Consider the following 25,086-nt stretch of genomic DNA (forward strand, 5'->3'; position numbering starts at 1 on the left):
GGTTGCCACCCACCAATCAAAGGAGGGAAGAAGAAGAATGTCGCTTGTTCGTTGATGTTACTATCTCCGTTCCACCTCACGTATCTTTGTTCCAATTTTCTAGCCCTAGTTCCTTGTTGCCGACCGTGCCTGTATTTCTTGACCTTGCCTTTTGTCTTAGCCCTTGTTAACTTTGATTGCCGTGCTTGGATCTCAGCCTGTATTTTTGACGACGCCTTTGTATTACACCTGCCTGTACATTCGCCTCGCTGACTGCCTTTTTCTGTACCAGACCCTCTACCAGAATTTACAATAAAGCCTTTTACATCCTACCACCTGCTTGTGAGCCTGCATTGTGCCTCCTGCCTCCTGCTGTGTCCAGCTCCCCTGAGAATCATGACATCAAATTAAAAGGCCATATAATGAGTACAAACTAATTCGATGCTGTTTAACTCTTCGTGGACCAGAGCTATCCAAAAAGCAACTTTGTGTTGCTTTATATGCATCTGTTACTTCCTGAACATTGATACCTCCTAATAGCACTTCCTCTTAATTCACATCACCACATGCATGATGTCAGTTAGGAGGAGGTGTGGTTGAAGTTACATTGAAAGAAGCTTATTTGTCAGTTTCTTTTATTTCATTCAGACATGAAAAATAAATGTCTGTGAATGTCAAGCTAGTTGGTAAAGGTAATATCACAAGTACATGTACTATGTCACAGGGTAGGAAAAGAAATAGGTATCCAATAGCTAATAGAAAAATTCAAAAAAGTTGTTGTTCATTTGGCTGCTCCCGGATTTGTTCAAAAAAGTAATTTATCAAAAAACTTAAATGAGTTTCATTGTCTATTAGTTGGGTTGTTGTTGTTGTTAGAATAACTCATGAAAACCATGAGATGCCACCTCCAAATGAGAGAATCAAGAAGCTATACTCAACAAAAATATAAATGCAACACTTTTGGTTTTGCTCCCATTTTGTGTGAGATGAACTCAAAGGTCTAAAACTTTTTCCACATACACAATATCACTATTTCCCTCAAATATCTGTGATAGTGAGCACTTCTCCTTTCCTGAGATAATCCATCCCACCTCACAGGTGTGCCATTTCAAGATGCTGATTAGACACCATGATTAGTGCACAGGTGTGCCTTAGACTGTCCACAATAAAAGGCCACTCTGAAAGGTGCAGTTTTATCACACAGCACAATGCCACAGATGTCGCAAGATTTGAGGGAGCGTGCAATTGGCATGCTGACAGCAGGAATGTCAACCAGAGCTGTTGCTCGTGTATTGAATGTTCATTTCTCTACCATAAGCCGTCTCCAAAGGCGTTTCAGAGAATTTGGCAGTACATCCAACCAGCCTCACAACCGCAGACCACGTGTAACCACACCAGACCAGGACCTCCACATCCAGCATGTTCACCTCCAAGATCGTCTGAGACCAGCCACTCGGACAGCTGCTGAAACAATCGGTTTGTATAACCAAAGAATGTCTGCACAAACTGTCAGAAACCGTCTCAGGGAAGCTCATCTGCATGCTCGCCGTCCTCATCGGGGTCTCGACCTGACTCCAGTTCGTCGTTGTAACCGACCTGAGTGGGCAAATGCTCACATTCGCTGGCGTTTGGCACGTTGGAGAGGTGTTCTCTTCACAGATGAATCCCGGTTCACACTGTTCAGGGCAGATGGCAGACAGCGTGTGTGGCGTCGTGTGGGTGAGTGGTTTTCTGATGTCAATGTTGTGGATCGAGTGGCCCATGGTGGCGGTGGGGTTATGGTATGGGCAGGCCTCTGTTATGGACGAAGAACACAGGTGCATTTTATTGATGGCATTTTGAATGCACAGAGATACAGTGACGAGATCCTGAGGCCCATTGTTGTGCCATACATCCAAGAACATCACCTCATGTTGCAGCAGGATAATGCACGGCCCCATGTTGCAAGGATCTGTACACAATTCTTGGAAGCTGAAAATGTCCCAGTTCTTACATGGCCGGCATACTCACCGGACATGTCACCCATTGAGCCTGTTTGGGATGCTCTGGACCGGCGTATACGACAGCGTGTACCAGTTCCTGCCAATATCCAGCAACTTCGCACAGCCATTGAAGAGGAGTGGACCAACATTCCACAGGCCACAATTGACAACCTGATCAACTCTATGCGAAGGAGATGTGTTGCACTGCATGAGGCAAATGGTGGTCACACCAGATACTGACTGGTATCCCCCCCCAATAAAACAAAACTGCACCTTTCAGAGTGGCCTTTTATTGTGGACAGTCTAAGGCACACCTGTGCACTAATCATGGTGTCTAATCAGCATCTTGGTATGGCACACCTGTGAGGTGGGATGGATTATCTCAGCAAAGGAGAAGTGCTCACTATCACAGATTTAGACTGGTTTGTGAAGAATATTTGAGGGAAATGGTGATATTGTGTATGTGGAAAAAGTTTTAGATCTTTGAGTTCATCTCATACAAAATGGGAGCAAAACCAAAAGTGTTGCATTTATATTTTTGTTGAGTGTAATTAAACATGTAACTGTAGGCTAACAATGAATCGTAATACAAAGCTGCCCAGTTATTGATACAGTGGCACAGGCCAATACATACAACAACCTTCAACACCAACATCTTTCACTACAGTCTTTTTTTTTATTTTTATTTTTCATTAAAAGGATATTAACTAACATTTGGTCTTAATTTAAACAATTGCAGCCGCGTTTGTTTTAGTTAAACTATATTGGATTTATTCTGAATAGGGGCAGCTTTAAGCATGCCTTTGAAAATCAACTGATTTGATTAGCTGCATAGTGCGAGTTCACTGTCAGCACAGAAAGAGAAATACTTTTGTTAGTATTGGTATACACAAATGGGAGTGCTGTTGTTACACCAAAACATGTCAGTTGACATGTTAGAAGAACTTGAAAATGATTTTCAGTTGGACCTAATACATACAGTGTTGTACCATAAGATCCATTAGGTCTTGAAGCCTTGTTCTTTTTATACATATATATTATACAAATAATGAATGTTTATGAGTTCAATATTCGTACCATTGAAAGAATGTAAAAACATTCATTATTTGTTTTATATAATGGCTAAAATAGATCATTGTCATTTGGTATTTTATTAATTTATAAACAACAGAAAAGGGACCTACATTTTGGTGTTCCACTGTGACGTGTAGTCCAGTGATGCTGTGCACTGACTTCGGACTTCCATAAAAAAAAAATACTTTGTGTAGTTCCTTAGTTCAGGCAAAAATCACATCAGCGTTTCATGTTAGCAGCTCTTCATGCATCCAGACGGCTTTTCCAGAGTGGATTTGTGTGTGTGTGTGTGTGTGTGTGTGTGTGTGTGTGTGTGTGTGTGTGTGTGTGTGTGTGTGTGTGTGTGTGTGTGTGTGTGTGTGTGTGTGAGCGTCAGTTAACTCAATCAAATCATCATGTTGCTGTCCCGTGCGCGCGCCCACGCAACCGGCTCAGTCCAGCTGTACCTCTTCAGTGCACCCTCCGTGAAGTTGGCCCCTCACCAAACGCACAACCCAACAAACAAAAACTATGTCAGTTGTTTGTGCTGTTTTGTGCTGCAAAAAGTTTTGTTTGTGCTGCTTTAGTTTTCGAGATATTAACGATTCTTTTATAGGTCAACCAGGGGTCACCCAGTCCCCCGTGACGCTTAAAATGGCTCCAAAATGGACAAAAACGGTGTCAATCGTTTGTGCTTTGTTTGTGCTGTTTTGTGCTGTAAAAAATTTTGTTTGTGCTGTTACTGTTAATAAGATATTAGCTATTTTATTTTTGGCCGATGACATCATTCATTCATACGTTCATTCAAGGGCCATAAATGCAAGAAAACCTTTTGTTATTTTTATTAATCTGCAATGTCTTGCCTTAAATAATTTATGTTTAAGATTTTGAATGCCTCTGGTCTCTGAGATAATCAATGTTGTTGAAATAATGTCTTTAGGTATTGTAATTATGTATATATGTGTCTGTAAATATTGTATATACTTCATACTCGTGCACGCATACGCGCACGAGCATGTGTGCGCGTGCACATGCACAAGGTAGTGTTGACATTGAGGATATGTTTTATTCTAATTATGATTCTAAATATGATTATGAATTAGATAGTAGTTGTGATTAGTTTGTTTATAGTGGATGGAGCACATGATGAATAGTTCCCGTACTGTACAAATTTAATAATATCACCAGAAATATATCTTGTAAACAATCATACAATACATGAATTGTTAAGTACAACACCATGCAGTTTTAATGTTTGTATAGACATGGTTTTGCCTTCATTTAGAGCTCTACTGCCAATGTGCTCGCTTTTATAATAATTTATTTTTGAAAATGAGATTACTCCCACATGAAACAAATCTTAAAAGGTAAGAAGAGCATTCATTGTTAACAACTAACAACTTCGCCCAGGTGAATAGCAACCACGTTGGAAGGATTTTTCATGTAAAAAAAAAAAAAAAAAAAATAGAATTAAGCACACCACTGGAATCAGCAGTGGTGTGCACAGATAACCAAAAAGTTAGCTTCGATAACCGCTAATCCACCAACTAAAAAGTTAACTTTTATAATGCTAAACTGATAAACCACTAAAAAAAATTAGCTACAGTTACAGCTAACTGCTAACTTTTAGTATTAATTTGGTACACAGTCAGCTACTGATAAGCCAGTTTCAAGTTTAAGCTCCACCGAGGCTTCTGAGTAAAATCAAAGGCGATCACAAATAAGGATGGGTATCGGGAACCGGTTCCTTTTGGGTATCGTTAAAAAATGGTTCGATCCACCGACATCAATAACCTTTTTGCTTAACGATTCCCTTATTGGTCCTTCAGAGTGCCTGTTGTTTTGGGGGGTGTTTGTCAGGAAAATGATCATTTCTCTACATTGATTACATACCCCGCAGTGGGTCTGTAATCAACTTTTTCTGCAGCGCGGCTTTACTTTGAAGCTTGAACGAATCAAAGCAGTGATTCACAGATCGAAGCAGTGCTTCGATCTGCTGCTTCATTGGTTCATTGTTTTATTTCGCTTTATCTTAATTTTTCCATGCTAAAACCCTAAAGAGCACATGTCTGAGTAATATTTACCTTTTAAATGTTAAACCGACCTGTTATGGTCTTCTGAAACAGTTGGTAGATGTATTTTATAATTTAAAAACGGGACTGATGCTAACTCATTAGCATGTCTATGGTGTTTTCAATGTGAAAGTTAGCATTAAACTGTTCACATCTCAGTACGTTTGTGTACATTTGTTTTCTGTATAATAATTAGGTAGTGTATATTTTGCCGGATAAGGCAAACACGCACCTAGCGATATTTGACCGGATCTCCTCGCTGATTGGCTAGTTCAAATGGCATCATCGTAGAGGGTATTTCAACATGGCAGAGCCCTCGGCATTGAGTGTTGGTGCTAATTTTTCATCTTTAAATGCCGTTTTGGGTGCCATAAAGTTGTTTCGGAACAGAAAATCACCTACTGGTGGAGGGATTCTATGCTGTTTTGGGTGCCAAAAAGTCTTTTGAATCGGAACAAAAAATCACCAACTGGCAGAGGGATTCTCGGACGCTAAAAGAGCTCAAAAACGTGGCATAGCCTTGCCTGAAATTATTTCCACCATGTGGTGAAAATTATTTCCACCATGCCCGAAATTATTTCCATTGTGTGGTGAAAATTATTTTCACTGTGCCCGAAATTATTTCCACCGCCGCGACCGAAATCATTTCCACCACGCTTTTCGCCACGCGGTGGAAATAATTTCCAGCATGGTGGACATAATTTTTACAGTCTTGGTAATTTTCTGTGTAGGGTGGGGATGATAAACAACTTATTTTTTTATTTGGCCTTGTGGCCTCATTTTGTGTAGCTAACATGATAAAACATTCAAAATGCCATGGTAAACAGAAATAATCTCTTAGATTTGTGATTTCCAAAACCTGCAAATTCAAGACAGAATAAAAACGAAAATACAGAACACCACGTCTGCACGTGTGTTTATCCTGTTTTTTCTCTGTCATTGTCACGTCTGCAACACCTTCGATCAGTCCACTCCTGAAAATAGTGAATGGTAAAATATGCCAATTTTCAATAATGAAAATCACCAAAATTGAGCTGCTATCATGAATGTGAAATAAGGAGAGCTTAAACTCCGATCGCCTTTAAGTTCCCACCCGACCACGGTAGTTCCATCGTGAATAAATTTAGACGGCCGGCAAAACAGTGCAAGCAGTGTACGGTGAAATATCGTCCAGTTCAACTTTGCCGGAGCTGATTTCCTCACAGGTTCTGGTACCGATGACATCATCTGAATTAGCCAATCAGATAGGAGATCCATCAAAACATCACTAGCTGTAAGTTTGCCAGGTCCAGCAAAATATACAGTGCTTAATAATTAATGGCTCAGCATTCGTTGTTGTGAAAGAGTCGAATTGTAATTTTTTAAATTTATTTTTATTCATATATTAATAATAATAGCAACAACAACAATAATAGTAATAATAACTCGTAATAACTAATATTGCTACAATACAATTTTAGAGAAAGAGACAAAAAGAACCTGATGAAACAGACACAACAGAAAAAAATAAAACCAACTAACAATGAAAATAAATGCATAGATATAGAAATAAATAAGTGTTTCCTGTGAACACCTAGTGACTCTTACACCTCCACTTCATCCCTGTTTTATTTAAGTTTAATGACAATTTGTTTCGGTCAAACCATATTTTCAATTTGTTAATTTCTTCAGTGATTTCCTCCAGAACTATCTGCCGAGCTAGAAAACTGCTGCATCCTAGTAAGAGCAGAATACTACTGGAATCAATTTGAATAAGGAAAGTTGGGGGTTTTTCCACCAAAATGGATGCTGCACTCACTGCAGTTTATTGTCTGGAACAGCCCCAGATTGCATTTCAGAGCTTCTAGAATTCAAACATTTTCATGTGGGTGGTGTTGGGGGGTAATTTTGGGTTTCAGCTTTTTTTTGTTTTTCACCACTTTCACCCCTGAATATGTCAATCGTGAGTCACTTTTGTGCAGATTAAAGTCACTAACTGGGACTCCTTGTTGCAAGAAAGAAACGAGAATCGTCCTCCGTTCTGTTCACACAGCTCCAAACGCTCTGCTGAGTCAAGTTAGAACGATAGAGTCCAGTCAGAATTAATAACTTCAAAGCAAAACACCGTTTAAATCAAATGACACCTCTTTCCAAAAGTTGTAATACAAACAAACTGCAATCGATCAAAATGTTTTTTCCTCCCAAAATGAGACGTCCTGCGCTGATGTGCAGCAGCCAGCGGGCTCAGCTCAGAGGTATGGAGAGACATTCATGCCAAAATGTCTGAAAGGAAATGGTTTTGACAAAAACTACAGATTTTATTTATTTTTATGTCCAGTGATCAATGGTCCAGTGACCAATTTAAAATGTTGTTGACATAGAAAACCTGTAAAGCCTACTTTTAGTACACAGAAAATTCACAAGAGGCAGTATCGATAGGGGAATCAATAAGGAATCGGATCAATAAGTGGAATTGATAATGGCATCAATAGATAAAATCTTATCAATACCCATACCTAATCACAAACCTCAAACGAACAACGAGCCACAGCTTCTGTCTTTATGCACTGTGCCAGCTGCACAGCAACAACACAACAACAGCATTAACATTGCAACATAAACCTCTTTGTATATTGTGCCTAAAACTCTAATGAATATATTATCTGGGTTTTTAGATGTTGTGATTGTGTTTGTCTTATGTAAACATTAGGGGTGGGCAAACATAAAAAATCTTAATCGCATTAACTCAGTGACTTTCTGTGATTAATCATGATTAATCGCATGGTATATGTGAAGCGCAAAAATGAATTCAAAAGCCGCTTAAAAGCACAGTTTTATTTGAAAATGTAAATTTCAACTGAAACACTCTAATGAAATCAAATATAAAACCACTGGCAGGTCATTTGTTATCCTGTTTCATATCAAAATGAGAATCTGTAAAAATAAATAAATAAAAAAACAGTAACCATTGAGGTGGTACCTGAGACTTCAGAATTCTGCGTTGCAATGATTACAGATAACTTTGGTTTTCTCCAATGCGTCTTCCTCAGGGCTGGATCCAGAGTGAAAATCTGACAGATGCATTTTTGCCCAATGATAAAATAAAAATCATACGCGTCTTGTTATTCAATCTTCATTCTTTTATTCATGTGCAACATACACTGTCACACTTTTTTTAACACTACGAGTATAACAAAAATTGACTATAAACAGGATCAAATTTATTGCCCAAATCTTTCAATTATACCTGAATCTATATATCATTTTTTTTTCAATTGATAAAATCAATAAAAATTTGACTACATATATTCTTAATAATATATTGAGATACAGACAGTTGACAGAAGACATTTTTCATTGATACAATCAAAATTAGAAACAGTCCAGCAGGTAACAATATTCATGTCCATGACTAAATATACTAAAACAAATACATCACAATTGTACACGTACCACAATTTGATATGTGTACAATTGTGATGTATTTGTTTTAGTATATTTAGATTTTTGTTGTGATTTGGCACTTTATAAGCCAATTAAATTGAACTGAAATTGAACATTTTATTGAGTCTTAATGTAAATAAATATGAAATTGGTCACTGGATCCTTAAACTTTGGACATAATAAACTCTACATGGTGAATCCTTGATCTCTGGACATAAATAGGAATAAACAAAATCTGTAGTTTTTGTCAAAGCATTTCCTTACAGACATTATTTCCATAAATCTGAGCTGAGCTCTTAACAGCTGCTGTGCTTCACTTCAGGATGTAATTTGAAAAGAAAATACAGCACGTTTCATTTTGGGAGGAAAAAAACGTTTTAGTCGATTGTAGTTTCTTGTCTGTATTACAGCGTTTGGAAAGAGGTGTCATTTTATTTAAAGCGGCGATTCATTTTGAAGTTATCAATTCCGACCGGACTGTCTCAGCCACGCAGCGTTTCGAGCTGTGTGAACGGAACGGAGGACGATTCTCTTTTCTTGACAGCAACAAGACAAGAGTCCCAGTTAGTGACTTTAATCCACACAAAAGTGACTGACGATATTTTAATTGCTTTGAGAGGGGTTAAGAAGTGGACTTGCCGAAGAGCAGTGAATCAAAGAACCAAAGAGCTACTGGATCGAAGCAATGCTTCAATGGGTCATGGTTTCAAAGTGGAGCTGCGCTGCAGAAACGGTTAATTACTGACCAAACCCTGAATATCCGACTTTATTTGTACGTCGTATGACTCTGAAACTCGGAAAAAATCCGTATAATTTACGGACTATAGGTTGACATGAAAACCACCGAAAAGCTGTGTTCACCGCGGGAACACGTTCGGCACTATTCAGGATTATTCATGATTTTTTTTTTACCGATGACGAACGATGCGTAAATAAAATTTGACCGATGCAGCTGCATCTGTCCAAACCAGTCTGGATCCGGGCCTGATCCTGTAGAACTTTGTACCGAAAATGTCCATTCAAAAGTTCGGCGTCTTTCTGCATTTTGTTTTGTTGTGCATTGCATAGCCTGTACTTTTCTCAAGCCTCGTGTCGTTTTCTGTGTGAACTCAGCTATCAGCAGGAAGCAGCAGCATAAACTCGCTCCCGACTGACGCTTTCAAAATAAAAGGCAACAGTCATAAAAGGCTAAAAAAAAACCCCGCAGCATTAAGGGGAGGAACAAAATTGTCGGCGATAATGACCTCAATAATTTACGCAACGTTACCGCGTTAACGTTGCCCAGCCCTAGCATACAAGAAGCTCAGGTTGTTTCTCCGTTATTTTCAATGGGAATTGCTGTGAGCTGCGATCGCTTCCTGTTCATGTCATTCTGGTGGAAAGTTTGCTCTTTAACACCCTGCTTATTGTCCTTTGCAACACTGTTTGTCCTGTTTGTTCCAGAGTAATATATATAAAATGTCTGAAATTTCATTCGAGTTTATGACGATCCACGCAGGTTAAACATAGCAGACACAGAATATTTGTTTTAGTAAGTTTTCAGGGTCCCATGCATGCAGTCTCTTATTAATATGATGAAAAGTATAAAAAATTACACATAGGTAATGTTCATTTGTAATTGTTGTCATGTGGTTTCTCTATGTTGTTTAGATGACACCAACTCTCTGGCTGGCATTATGGGATATCTCAATAGGGAGAATAGCAGCAACAATCACACATTGGTCACTATTCACACTCCCATCCAGTAGATGGCAGTGCTCTATGCATTTTGACGGAGAAATGATTGAGATGAGACTCATTTTCCCATAATACCTTTTAACACGTGTCTGTTAATGCCCTAACCTTCAGAATTAGCGCATTACTTTAAAACAGTGGTGTCCAAACTATTCCAGAAAGGGCCGAGAGGGTGCAGGTATTCTGTGTAGCCACTGACTCCAGCAGGTGATTTCACTGATGAACTCATCCCATCTGCTCAAAGTGATGTTCATCAGTAAAATCACCTGCTAGAGTCAGTGGCTCCAAAGAAAACCTGCACCCTCTCAGCTCTTTGTGGAATAGTTTGGACACCACTGCTCTAAAAGATATGTGCCATATTTTCACTTGTGAAAATGACAGAGTTGTCATTTTTGTCGATAAACTGTCTGGAATTAGTTTGGTTTATAAATGAAACCATGAGTGAAAAGTGCTTTGCGTTTGATGTCTCTTGCCCACTGTCTGTGCTGTTGTATGTGGAAAGTAAATTACACTTTTTTTTGTTTTTGTTGTTGTTGTTGCAGCAGCAGTTGTCCCCGCCCCCTTCTACTGGGGGAGGGCTGACCTCAGCAACTCACAGCAGTCTGAGTGTTGCAAAACACACAATCCGGTTGTTAAGTGTGATGTAACGCATCAAGTGATTTTCAACTTCCGGCTCCAAACAAAAAAGGCGCGCTGTCATTAACATTGAGAACTGCACTTACACCATTGCACACGGACAACAGCATTAACATTGCAACATAAAACTCTTTGTGTATTGTGCCTAAAACTCTCCTGGATATATTAACTGGGTTTTTAGACATTGTTACTGCGTTTATTTTATGTAAAAATGTCGGACGCTCAGGTTGTTTCTCCGTTATTTTCAATGGGAGCTGCTGCAAGCTGCACTTGCTTCCTGTTCATGTCGTTTGGGGAGAAAGTGAAGTTTGCACTTTAACATCCTGTTTATTGTAATAAATATTTTTTTTATTAACAAACAGACATGTATATTTTACCTGTGCATAATAAAATATGTAAAGTAAAAGAAAAAAAGTTTTATTAAGTGTTCTGACCATAGAACTAGTTTACAGACTGAGGCTGAGGATGTGACCAAGGTGAGCAACTTAAAACAGTGATTCATGATGGATTTAATTCATGTGTCTTGAAAATGTCATCTTTTAGAAGTCTCTAGCATCACATAGCACAATGCTAATGGCTTGCATTAGCTTGACTGAATGGCTCCTTTGTGATAATTTTATTTCAAATATGTAGAATATTATGGCTTGTGTGGTTAATTGACCTAACAAATCATCTAAGAAGAAGCATGTGCTACAGTTTTTCTGTGGAGTGAGGTGGCAGCTTACGCACAAAGAACGCCACAATGACAACAAATGAAGCCTTTCCTGTAGACACACATACAGAGGCACAGAGCCTTACAAGTAAGACACTTTTTTTCTTTCATCTAGATGATGTTTAATTGGAACTTTTTAAAAGTTAACTTGCTCTTCAAGGCTTGATGAAAGTGTGTGGGAAATTCTATTTTCCTTTTCCTTCATCACCTGCTTATTTGATTTATTTTCTTTTTCATTTACTGTTCTTGCTCTTGTCTCACAGTAGCTTTGCATCACTTAAATTACTGACCTATCTTCAGCCTCCATGCTGCTGCTGATAATAAAAAATACATTATTATGACTTTTACAATGAGAAATACAGCAAGTTAATTTCAAAATGTTTATCATCTCAACCAGTCTTTATCTTGGTCTTCACAATTTTTTGCCTTGATCACACTTAAAATTTTTTCTCCAGTCTCTCCAAGGCTGTGGTCAGATGTTTACACACATATCACAGACACAGACATGAATGTCACAGCAATAGTGAGCTTTCGAAGAACATAATAGTGAGCTTTTTCTGGGACACGATTATTGCACAACATATACATTTTTAATAGGAAAAAAATAACGCAGTGCTAAAATACCCACAGCCATATGATCATTGTGTTCTTTATAATTTGCAGTTGTTTCCTATTGTCTTACATACAATTTGTACATACAACCCTTGGCAAAAATTATGGAATCACCGGCCTCGGAGGATGTTAATTCAGTTGTTTAATTTTGTAGAAAAAAAGCAGATCACAGACATGACACAAAACTAAAGTCATTTCAAATGACAACTTTCTGGCTTTAAGAAACACTATAAGAAATCAAGAAAAAAAATTGTGGCAGTCAGTAACGGTTACTTTGGTATGCAGTGATGCCGGTAACGCGTTACTTAGTAACGCGTTACTCTAATCTGACCACTTTTTTTAGTAACGAGTAATCTAACGCGTTAATCTTTCCAAATCAGTAATCAGATTAAAGTTACTTCTCCATGTCACTGCGTTACTATTATTTTTCATTGTGGGTCGATAGCAGCATTAAACTTGGTCTGTGGGCAGGAGGTCGGGGTTCGACTGAACTGCCCACTTTCAGTGAGCTGTGAGCTTTTCATCCACCGTTTTTTGCAGCTGCTCGACTCGTCCTCACCTCTTAAAGCGCGGTGATCAGCACACCTGCACTGAGCTTTACAAAGACATTTTTATACTTTTTTCCCTCCTTTATTTAGAATTCTGAGCTGAGCCACTCTGTATCGTCTCGTTAAAAACAGCTGATCCTCCGCGACGCGTCAACAACTAACACTATTTTCCACTCAAATGCACCTAAACTCTCTTTCTGAGGACCACATGATGTGAAAACACAATAAAACTTTCTTACCTGTAAATCTGGTCATGTTTTCTGCATAAATAAATGTTATCCATTCTTTGTGGTCAAACGCCAAAGCAGGGGCGAATCCAGATGGAATGGGGGCATGGGGCAAGGATGTGCCCCCCTCACAACACCCCTAGATTAAAGGTCCAGTTTTGAAGCCTTTTTTTTACTACTAATACTAACTACTAATACTACTTAAAATAATATTAATTTTGACAAGTAAAATATTTAGAGAGAATTTAAATGTTAGAAAAATGCTAGAATGAATTTAATAGTTACATTTATAAACAATGTAGGTTCGAAATTGCAAGTTTTACTGTTACAGTGCTGTCAACAGTTAAATATGAGGTCAAGAAAGAGGTCTTTATTTTACTTTTTATAAAACAAGTATTTATTTTCATTGAAGTTAAGAAAGGGTGACTATAAAGTAAGTTTTGGCAAAACAGGTATCATTGTCATGTTGAGGTGGCAGAGGGTTGTTGTCGGCAGCTGGGAAAAGTAACTAAAAAAGTAACTAGTAATCTAACTTAGTTACTTTTACAATTGAGTAATCAGTAAAGTAACTAAGTTACTTTTTCAAGGAGTAACTTTTGCAAGGACTTTTGCTTGCCTCTACTGGTGGTTGGCTCTCACTGCGGTATTGTATCACTTCCTGTTCCGGAGCACAGCGGTGTTTTTCTGTATCTGTTAGCTGTTTAATCTGCGCAGTTAGATTGATCTAGTTATCTAGATTACGATTTGTTTCCCAGTGTAATCTTTACGTGCCTTAACTAAAGCACTCCTTCTGCTGAATCACCTCTAAATTATTTACACATTATTCACTTTGCGTGTTTTTAGGAATCCGCTAGCTTAGCGTAGCTACTAGCTCTTAGCCGATTTAGCATGGCGGCTTCTCCTGTCTCTCCCGCACTTTTCTGCTCTGGGTGTGAAATGTTTAGTTATTCCTCGGCCTCCTTTAGCAGTAATGGTACTTGTAATAAGTGTAGCTTATTCGTAGCTTTGGAGGCCAGGCTGGGCGAATTGGAGACTCGGCTCCGCACCGTGGAAAATTCTACAGCTAGCCAGGCCCCTGTAGTCGGTGCGGACCAAGGTAGCTTAGCCGCCGTTAGTTCCCCCCTGGCAGATCCCGAGCAGCCGGGAAAGCAGGCTGACTGGGTGACTGTGAGGAGGAAGCGTAGTCCTAAACAGAAGCCCCGTGTACACCGCCAACCCGTTCACATCTCTAACCGTTTTTCCCCACTCGACGACACACCCGCCGAGGATCAAACTCTGGTTATTGGCGACTCTGTTTTGAGAAATGTGAAGTTAGCGACACCAGCAACCATAGTCAATTGTCTTCCGGGGGCCAGAGCAGGCGACATTGAAGGAAATTTGAAACTGCTGGTTAAGGCTAAGCGTAAATTTGGTAAGATTGTAATTCACGTCGGCAGTAATGACACCCGGTTACGCCAATCGGAGGTCACTAAAATTAACATTAAATCGGTGTGTAACTTTGCAAAAACAATGTCGGACTCTGTAGTTTTCTCTGGGCCCCTCCCCAATCAGACCGGGAGTGACATGTTTAGCCGCATGTTCTCCTTGAATTGCTGGCTGTCTGAGTGGTGTCCAAAAAATGAGGTGGGCTTCATAGATAATTGGCAAAGCTTCTGGGGAAAACCTGGTCTTGTTAGGAGAGACGGCATCCATCCCACTTTGGATGGAGCAGCTCTCATTTCTAGAAATCTGGCTAATTTTCTTAAATCCTCCAAACCGTGACTATCCAGGGTTGGGACCAGGAAGCAGAGTTGTAGTCTTACACACCTCTCTGCAGCTTCTCTCCCCCTGCCATCCCCTCATTACCCCATCCCCGTAGAGACGGTGCCTGCTCCCAGACTACCAATAACCAGCAAAAATCTATTTAAGCATAAAAATTCAAAAAGAAAAAATAATATAGCACCTTCAACTGCACCACAGACTAAAACAGTTAAATGTGGTCTATTAAACATTAGGTCTCTCTCTTCTAAGTCCCTGTTGGTAAATGATATAATAATTGATCAACATGTTGATTTATTCTGCCTAACAGAAACCTAGTTACAGCAGGATGAATATGTTAGTTTAAATGAGTCAACACCCCCGAGTCACACTAACTGTCAGAATGCTCGTAGCACGGGCCGGGGCGGTGGATTAGCAGCAATCTTCCATTCCAGCTTATTAATTAATCAAAAACCCAGACAGAGCTTTAATTCATTTGAAAGCTTGTCTCTTAGTCTTGTCCATCCAAATTGGAAGTCCCAAAAACCAGTTTTATTTGTTATTATCTATCGTCCACCTGGTCGTTACTGTGAGTTTCTCTGTGAATTTTCAGACCTTTTGTCTGACTTAGTGCTTAGCTCAGATAAGATAATTATAGTGGGCGATTTTAACATCCACACAGATGCTGAGAATGACAGCCTCAACACTGCATTTAATCTATTATTAGACTCTATTGGCTTTGCTCAAAAAGTAAATGAGTCCACCCACCACTTTAATCATATCTTAGATCTTGTTCTGACTTATGGTATGGAAATAGAAGACTTAACAGTATTCCCTGAAAACTCCCTTCTGTCTGATCATTTTTTAATAACATTTACATTTACTCTGATGGACTACCCAGCAGTAGGGAATAAGTTTCATTACACTAGAAGTCTTTCAGAAAGCGCTGTAACTAGGTTTAAGGATATGATTCCTTCTTTATGTTCTCTAATGCCATATAACAACACAGTGCAGAGTAGCTACCTAAACTCTGTAAGGGAGATAGAGTATCTCGTCAATAGTTTTACATCCTCATTGAAGACAGCTTTGGATGCTGTAGCTCCTCTGAAAAAGAGAGCTTTAAATCAGAAGTGTCTGACTCCATGGTATAACTCTCAAACTCGTAGCTTAAAGCAGATAACCCGTAAGTTGGAGAGGAAATGGCGTCTCACTAATTTAGAAGATCTTCACTTAGCCTGGAAAAAGAGTCTGTTGCTCTATAAAAAAGCCCTCCGTAAAGCTAGGACATCTTTCTACTCATCACTAATTGAAGAAAATAAGAACAACCCCAGGTTTCTTTTCAGCACTGTAGCCAGGCTGACAAAGAGTCAGAGCTCTATTGAGCTGAGTATTCCATTAACTTTAACTAGTAATGAGTTCATGACTTTCTTTGCTAACAAAATTTTAACTATTAGAGAAAAAATTACTCATAACCATCCCAAAGACGTATCGTTATCTTTGGCTGCTTTCAGTGATGCCGGTATTTGGTTAGACTCTTTCTCTCCGATTGTTCTGTCTGAGTTATTTTCATTAGTTACTTCATCCAAACCATCAACATGTTTATTAGACCCCATTCCTACCAGGCTGCTCAAGGAAGCCCTACCATTATTTAATGCTTCGATCTTAAATATGATCAATCTATCTTTGTTAGTTGGCTATGTACCACAGGCTTTTAAGGTGGCAGTAATTAAACCATTACTTAAAAAGCCATCACTTGACCCAGCTATCTTAGCTAATTATAGGCCAATCTCCAACCTTCCTTTTCCTATCCTCTGCAATCAGAAACCACTCTATTGACTGTAAGCAAAGGCGAACTGGTGACCAAAAAAAAAAAAAAAATCATTTTCTTTAACACCATACTAACGTAATCGCAATGTCACCAAGTCATCCAGAGGCATACATGTTTAACTTATTGTTCAAATTTTAACCACTCATTTTAGACAAGTTATTTAAAATTATTGTCATGTCTGAAGTTTATAAAGTGAAAATATCAGATATATGTTTTCGTTTTAAAGTAATGTACTAATTTTTAAGGTTTTGTGAGCACATGCTGTGCCAGGCAGCAATGCATTATGGGTAGCATAAGGTAATCTCAGACGTTCACGACAGGACAAATGCATTTCAGACACTCTGTTCAGGGTCCACAGATAACAGCATTAAACTCTAGTGCCTAAAACTCTCGTGAATATATTCTCTGGGTTTATAGACGTTAGTGTATTTGCATTTGTTAAATTCCACGCATTTTAAATGTAGCAGACACAGATTATCTGGAATTTTGTTTGACATTTTTTCAAGGCCGCTACTGCCATCTACTGGCCAGGAGTGTTCATGGCAGTATTAAACATCTGGGTACATGGCTGCTCTTAAAGTGTTGGTATTGTTCGTTGTCCAGGTGCTTTTTGTGTGCATATATGTTAACTTTGTATTCTAAAACTACAGTTAGAAGTAATTCCGACTCCTTATCGGTCCACACGAACGAGGTTGGCGCCATGTTTTTAGTTTTTGTGAAAGTGACGACAAGAGAATAAGGCTGCTGATTGGATAGAATTTTAATCAGTACCACCACCCAAAGGTTTGGCAGACTAATTACGACACATTTATACGGTTTGATGTGGATGGATTTTTTTTTAAACGACGTAGTGTGGATGAAGTTTTTTCCCCAAACTGAAAGGGTAAGATATTCGGTTTTACAAATACCCGACAACGTGTGTACATGGCCTTATGTCTGTGAAAGGCACTATATAAATAAATTTACTTACTTACTTACTAATATTGAGTGCACGTTTTACAACATCATAAAAGTTTTAAAACATGCAATTGCGATGACACTTCCAGGGCTCCATAAAAATGCCTGTTTTTACAAATAAAAATGGAATATTTTACAAAAGCACATTTATCTTTAAACCAACACACAACACATGTCACATTATTGTGTTGGTTTACATAATGGATTACTGAACCAATCACTGTTTAGCACTTTTACCCAGAATGCTTTGCGGTCTGTGTTTGTTACAGAACCTCAGAATTAGTGCCTTATTCAACATTAAAAGATATATGTTATATTTTAACTTTGTACAAATGACAGAATTGACATTAATGGAGTTATTCTATCAGTATTTTTAAAAAACCATAAGTTAGTATGACTTTATTTTTCAAGACCTCCGCCTGACCGGAATGTTGAAATTGATAGGGAGGTGGCCTTATGGCTGCTGTTGGTGTGTCTCTGTGGTGGGAGTGCTGTTGTAAATAAGAGCTTCCAACAGGGGCAGAATGTTGAAAGAAAAATAATTATGATTAGTAAAGAGTTGATTTCATGGGTGCTCTCAGGATTTGTCTGTGCTCCTTCCTGCAGGGAGCAGCATGGTCAAACATTCTTGCTTATTCTTTAGGTCTTTTACCGTTTTCGATGCTTTCAAAAGCGATTGTGTTAAAAATCAATTTCAGCTCTTTAGTAACTGTAAACACTGGAATTTATCGGTTATCGATTATCTGTAACTTCCAATACATTTTTGGGTGGTTTATCGGTTTATCTTTTTTTGGTTATCTGTGCCCACCACTGTCCATTAGTACGAAAAGGTGCTACATGGAAAACAATTGTTGGCTACATGACCCAGCTTCACCTTACTGGAGACTGAAGATTGTTCATGCAGTATTGACTGCAAAGAAGAGTTTAACTGGCCCTTCTTCTTGGGTTTAGCATCCTATCCCACTGACCTGCGACTGTCGGAGAGTAGTTGGAATTGCAAATTAGCGAACAAACACGCGAATGAGTGACAACTCACAGTTAGTATCTCACTGAACTGGTACTAAAGACACGTTAGTGCATGTCACCAGATTGTCAGTGGAATGTTAGCAGAATATTACATGGACTCACAGTGAAGATGTGCACATACGAGGAATAGCACATTCCAGCACATACATTGCTGGAATGCCGCACGGCACTCGCACAAAGGGGATCTATCTGCTGATTTGTGCACAAATATCGTATGGCACTCTCACAGATGTGGCTGAAATGATAACATGCTTGTGCACAGTGCTGAGCTGATTATGATCCTGCTACTATCCTGCTTTTATGTGAACAGAGGTTGTGGAAATTCCCCCGACTGTACCCTGTAAGGAACAGCCCTGTAAATAACAATAAAACAAAATTTTATTAAATTCATAATAAAATAACAACAAGTAAATGACAAATAATACAAAATAATAATAACAAAGCCTAGCGTGCCTCCAGGACAAAGAGGTCCTGGCTGCCACCATCATGCACAAATCACACGTGACATCCTCCTGTGGACAGATGTCCTCCGTTTTCAGGAATGACCAGTATTCATTCACTGCTGTGCTTAAGCCCACTCCTTTGTGCGGGCTCCTGCTGTGGCTCTCCATACAAAATTAAAGATAATCCCAGCCGGCATGGAAAGGTGTGTCCAGCCTGCTGACCATCCATGTACACAGGCTGGCAGTTGAGCTGTGGCTGCTGGACTCCCTCGGCCACTTCCAGAAGCACTGTCTTGATCAGATCATCTCCGCTATTTTGGTGGGCTCCCAAGGCAGCTCGTGCATATCTCCCATGGAGAATGTCAGATCCTAATTTTTGTCTCCAATCACTCCCAATATATAGTTTTATCTATTGTCAACCCCTCAAAAAGTTCTCTCAAGATTGTAGAGAAGCTTGAATCTTCAACTGGACTAGGTTGCTTGACGCGAGGACGTTTTGCTTCAAATCGCAGAAGCTTCCTCAGCTAAAATTCTTGCTCTGGTAGCCTGACTTCTGTCTGACCCTTGTTGAGAAGAACAAACAGAAGTCACGAAAGCTGGAGTTTTAAAACCTAACCAGACGCCTCCTACCGAGAGGCAGACTGCTATTGGATAGTGACTAAACAATTGCTTTAATTAGCACCTATTGTGCTCTGGTTAGCACCCTCCTAATGACAGGGTAGCTGTCCCTCCTACCGATGGGACTGACGCCTCTCCTGACTCAGCCATGTGCCTGTGTGTGTGTGTGTGTGTGTGTGTGTGTGTGTGTGTGTGTGTGTGTGTGTGTGTGTGTGTGTGTGTGTGTGTGTGTGTGTGTGTGTGTGTGTGTGTGTGTGTGTGTGTGTGTGTGCGCGCATAACGCTGTATGAGCCTATCTATGACTGAATGTTATGGAGTTATGGGGTAAAAACAACAACAATGGTGACAAAGGTCAATTTCAGTTTGTACAGGGGTTAGAAGTACAAGTTGCTCCAATTTTGGTAAAACGTGGTGCAAATTATTGGTTGAACTAATAGGATTAATAAATGAAATAGTTTTGACTGTGCTGAATGCTTGGCATGCAAGGTAAAGGTAGAGCAATGTTGACGTCCATTGGATTCTATGACATGTGACATATGTTACCCTGTAACATGATAACTAAGCATGCCACATAGTGCAAACTATTCTTTTTTAAAACCCTATTAACTCAACCAATAATTTGCATCACATTTTACAATATTTAGAGCAACTTTAACATCTGACCCCTGTACAAACTAATGCTGACCTTTGTTACCATTCTTGCTGTTTTTACCCCATAACTCCATAACATTCAGTCATAGATAGTCCAAACTATACCTTTTTGGTATCATTGTGATCAGACAAATAATGCGGTATAGCTTTCAATATGATTGAAACATTTTTTAAATTTTGACCCCTGTGTAATTCAATTGACCCCTACCTGGCCGCCTACTGAAAATTCAAGTGGATACTCAGTTTTTTCAAAAGAGTAACGTCTAAGGAGTATTTGTGCCAACTTTGGTGCTTGTTTCCAGATTTGAAGGATTCCTCTGTAAATATTCTGTTATCTGCTGCACTAAATGGTCAAACTCAACATCAAGAAACTTGTAAACAAAGTAAAAAAAATTCAAGGTTTCCCATCCAGTTTTTCAGAGTAATGCTCCAGAAAATGTTATGGCACTAATCTGGCCTTTCTGCGTGAAAAATCCAGAGAGCAATACCACTAGAAAGAGCTTAATCCACCAGTTGCAACAGTATAAAGGTTCCTGGTGTATGACTGACAAATCACAATTATTAAAAGTTGTTTTGTTCCAAAGGGGTTGTATTATTTATACTGCCACCTAGCGTTTTTACTGGCCATTTTCTTATATACAGACAGCTTGTACTTTGTGCTACACACCATAAACAGTATTCTGGCTTGAAGCTGGCAAATTTGGCAGCATTTGGTCCAACCATTAATGAGAGCACATTTTGAGTTGTTTTGGCTGTTCTACAACCCCAATTCCAATGAAGTTGGGATGTTGTGTAAAATGTAAATAAAAACAATACAATGATTTCCAAATCCTCTTCAACCTATATTCAATTGAATACACCACAAAGACAAGATATTTAATGTTCAAACTGATAAACTTTATTGTTTTTGTGCAAATATTTGCTCATTTTGAAATGGATGCCTGCAACACGTTTCAAAAAAGCTGGGACAGTGGTATGTTTACCACTGTGTCACATCACCTTTCCTTCTGACAACACTCAATAAGTGTTTGGGAACTGAAGACACTAATTGCTGAAGCTTTGTAGGTGGAATTCTTTCCCATTCTTGCTTGATGTACAACTTCAGTTGTTCAACAGTCTGGGGTCTCCGTTGTATTTTGTGCTTCATAATGTGCCACGCATTTTCAATGGGCAACAAGTTTGGACTGCAGGCAGGCCAGTCTAGTACCTCCACTCTTTTACTACAAAGCCACGCTGTTGTAACACGTGCAGAATGTGGTTTGGCATTGTCTTGCTGAAATAAGCAGGGACGTCCCTGAAAAAGATGTTGCTTGTATGGCAGCATGTGTTGCTCCAAAAGCTGGATGTACCTTTCAGCATTGATGGTGCCATCACACGTGTAAGTTGGCCATGCCATGGGCACTAACACACCCCCATACCATCACAGATGCTGGCTTTTGAACTTTGTGCTGGTAACACTCTGGATGGTCTTGTTCCTCTTTTGTCCAGAGGACACGACTTCTATGACTCATCAGACCACGGCACACTTTTCCACTTTGCGTCTGTCCATTTCAAATGAAGTCAGACCAAGAGAAGGTGGCGGTGTTTCTGGATGTTGTTGATGGATGGCTTTCGCTTTGCATGGTAGAGTTTTAACTTGCATTTGATGTAGCGACAAACTGTGTTAACTGACAATGGTTTTCTGAAGTGTTCCCGAGCCCACACAGTAAGATCCTTTACACAATGTCAAAAGTTCTCCAGATTCCTTGAATCTTCTGATTATATTATGGACTGTAGATGATGGAATCCCTAAATTCCTTGCAACTGAACTTTGAGAAACATTGTTCTCAAACTATCAGACTATTTTTTCATGCAGTTGTTCACAAGTAGTGATCCTTGCCCCATCTTTGCTTGTGAATGGCTGAGCCTTTTGGGGATGCTCCTTTTATACCCAATCATGATACTCACAATTAGTGTCCTCAGTTCCCAAACACTTATTGAGTGTTGTTAGAAGGAAAGATGTCACTGTCCCAGCTTTTATGAAATGTGTTGCAGGCATCCATTTCAAAAAGAGCAAATATTTGCACTAAAACAATAAAGTTTATCAGTTTGAACATTAAATATTGTGTCTTTGTAGTGTAGTCAATTGAATACAGGTTGAAGAGGATTTGCAAATCATTGTATTCTGTTTTTATTTATATTTCACACAACATCCCAACTTCATTGGAATTGGGGTTGTAAAATGAATTTGAAAATATGACATTTTTTCGCAGGTGATGTATCATCATCTTTGGTTTAACAGTAAAACAGCACATTGTAGGACTCTCAGGGAAAATCTACATGATATTTTTAGCAATTCGTACCTTTGAAATTCAAAGAAAATGTGGTTTACAGTGCCATCTAGTTGCGTAGTTCCACCAAATGTGGCAACTCTAGGAGGCCATGCATATATCTGCGTGATTTCATGCCGTTCAGTGATCCCATAATGAGAGAAAGCATCAAGAAATAAAGAAGATCATACATGGTCAAACTCAAAGCAATGAAAATTGCAAAAACAGCAAGAAATTTTAAGGTTTCCGGCCAGTTCAATTATTGAGATTCATGGACCAGAGAATGTTTTGAACATTTTGATACCAATCTGGCCTTTTCTACATCAAAAATCCAATTCCACATGTGAATGTGCATGGCCTACATGGTTAGAACAGACTCATTCCACCGGTCGCACAATTATAAGGGTTTCCTATGGTTGACCAGACATTATTAGTGTTAACATGTTTTATTTATAAATTATAGCCACCTAGTGATTTTCAACAGCCATTTTTTGCATACAGCGAGTTTTTCCTGACATCTACCAACCCATTTCAACTCTGCCTGCTTTAGGCTGCCCAATCACTTTTGTGACTAGAAGGGGGAAAAAAACAAAACAAAACAAAAACAATAGAAACATTAAGCTTTTTTTAAAGTGACTACTTCCATAAGAATTTTCTGGGAATCAAAACATGAAACAAAATAAACGGTTAAAAGAATACATCTCAGGCAAAGGTAGTGGCCAAGTGGTTAATGCACTTGGTGTCATTGCGGAAGGTTCCTGGTTCAAACCCCGCCCATGTAATGTGGAGTTGTGTAAAATGTGTGCCAACATCTAGATCCACCTTGGTTTTTGCTGTGGCGACCCTGAGTGAAGCCATATTATTCCAAGTGTTTGTAATAAAATTCTCCAAATGACAGGCACAGCCTCCACAACCGCGGGCAGCTGAGCGACGGTCACAGTGAGAGGCGGAGACGCTCGGCTCAGCCGCGGTGACTCAAAGTGACCACGCTCCTAGTTGTACATAACTTTATGGCTTAAAATATCTTAATCTAAGAAGTTAGAAACAAATTCACCCCTCATACAGTTATCATGGAGGAGGAAACTATAGATAGAGACCAAAGCCGTTTTTGTAGCAGGCTGTTAACATGTTTATTTCTGCTCTAAAGTTGGACATTTTAACATGGAGTTCAGTGGGAGCTTGCTCTATTCTCAACCTGGTCTCACAGCAAGTCGTGATTCAGCAGCATGAAATATACATTAATCTATTGGTTTGTGATATTGTGATGAAAAGCACCTCATTTTCATCACAGCAGCATGAATTCTTTCTAATTCATTCTGTGATGGCTGCATGAAATTAAAAGTGAAGCGAGGGGGTCGGGGTGGTTCCAGTAGGGTTTCATCTGAAACCATTGAAGCTTACAGCTTGGTTTTTCCTCTTCAAAAGGCATTTTTAAGAGGTGAGATTTATACTCTGGTGCAGAATATACTATGAAATATACATTAATTCATCTCTAAGAATTTTGTTAAAAAGGGCACTCAAATAGCAAACCAGAATTCTGCCACTGCAAACATCTGGTCAAGATGAAACTGGCAAAGGGACATTCAGCCAAACTGTGCTGCATATATTATTTTAACATTCATGTCGACAATGAGTGTATGCAAACCTCTTACCACAACTGCATGCGTTGAACTGCAGGTGGATCAGAGAGCAGCTCTTTTCATGTCTGTCCTCTACTAATTTTACAGTAACTCTGCCACCCACATTGTTTCATATTACATAACCAGCATCATTAAATAATCTAAAGCGGTTTTCTGAAAACATTTAATATAACTGAAGATTTTTTGATTTATCATTTAATAGTTCTGTATGATCTTCTGTATCATTTTCATGTTTGCTATCATAGTGTTGAATGTATCAGTTGGAGTTTTGACCATAAATTGATCCCTATAGCTAAACCTATGTGGGGTTGAGTTCCCAACCATTTGAGTTGAAATTACTGACATTTCATAGAAAGTGTGTGTGTGTGTGTGTAAGATGAGCTCCTTTTGCGCTTTCCCTCTGATTTCATTCACACACACACTCACAGAACATAAATAAGCAGTGAAGCAGGAGGAGAAAACATGGATCATGTCCTTTGCATTGATGTTTTCTCCTTCGCCCTCTTTTTCATTCCAGTCTGAAAAATCCACACTGCTGCACTGCTCTTCTCCAAATTCCAACATGTGGCGCGAAACCCACAAACCTGCACGCATGGTGTCAGTGAAATGATTTGCATAAATGCACATGGCTGCCAGACTAACACTCTGCATCCTTTACCTGAATGGTCCTTAATTGCACATCAGTGAGCCTTATAATCCCAATCACCTCATCATTACAGGTGAAAACAAAATTAAGCATGCAGGCTCTGAGTGGGTAGGAAACAATATCTAAAGTGCTTCTCCACAGCTCTCCACCATTCCCAACACAAAAACAAATGAGAGAGCAGTTGCTCATCCAGGAAAAGGAATCACCTCGGTTTCTTATGCAGGGTCATGGCTTTTATAGCGAGATGAGAGCG

The 25,086-nt window shown here is 39.2% G+C and overlaps 1 protein-coding gene across 2 annotated transcripts in view; it reads right to left on the minus strand.

Moving 5' to 3' along the window:
• The window catches only part of cpne5b (copine Vb), a 573,316-nt gene that overhangs the window by 546,570 nt on the left and 1,660 nt on the right, over positions 1-25,086 (minus strand). The window lies entirely within an intron of this gene.

The sequence above is a fragment of the Thalassophryne amazonica genome, chromosome 3, assembly GCF_902500255.1.
Source record: "Thalassophryne amazonica chromosome 3, fThaAma1.1, whole genome shotgun sequence".
Taxonomy (NCBI): Eukaryota; Metazoa; Chordata; class Actinopteri; order Batrachoidiformes; family Batrachoididae; genus Thalassophryne; species Thalassophryne amazonica.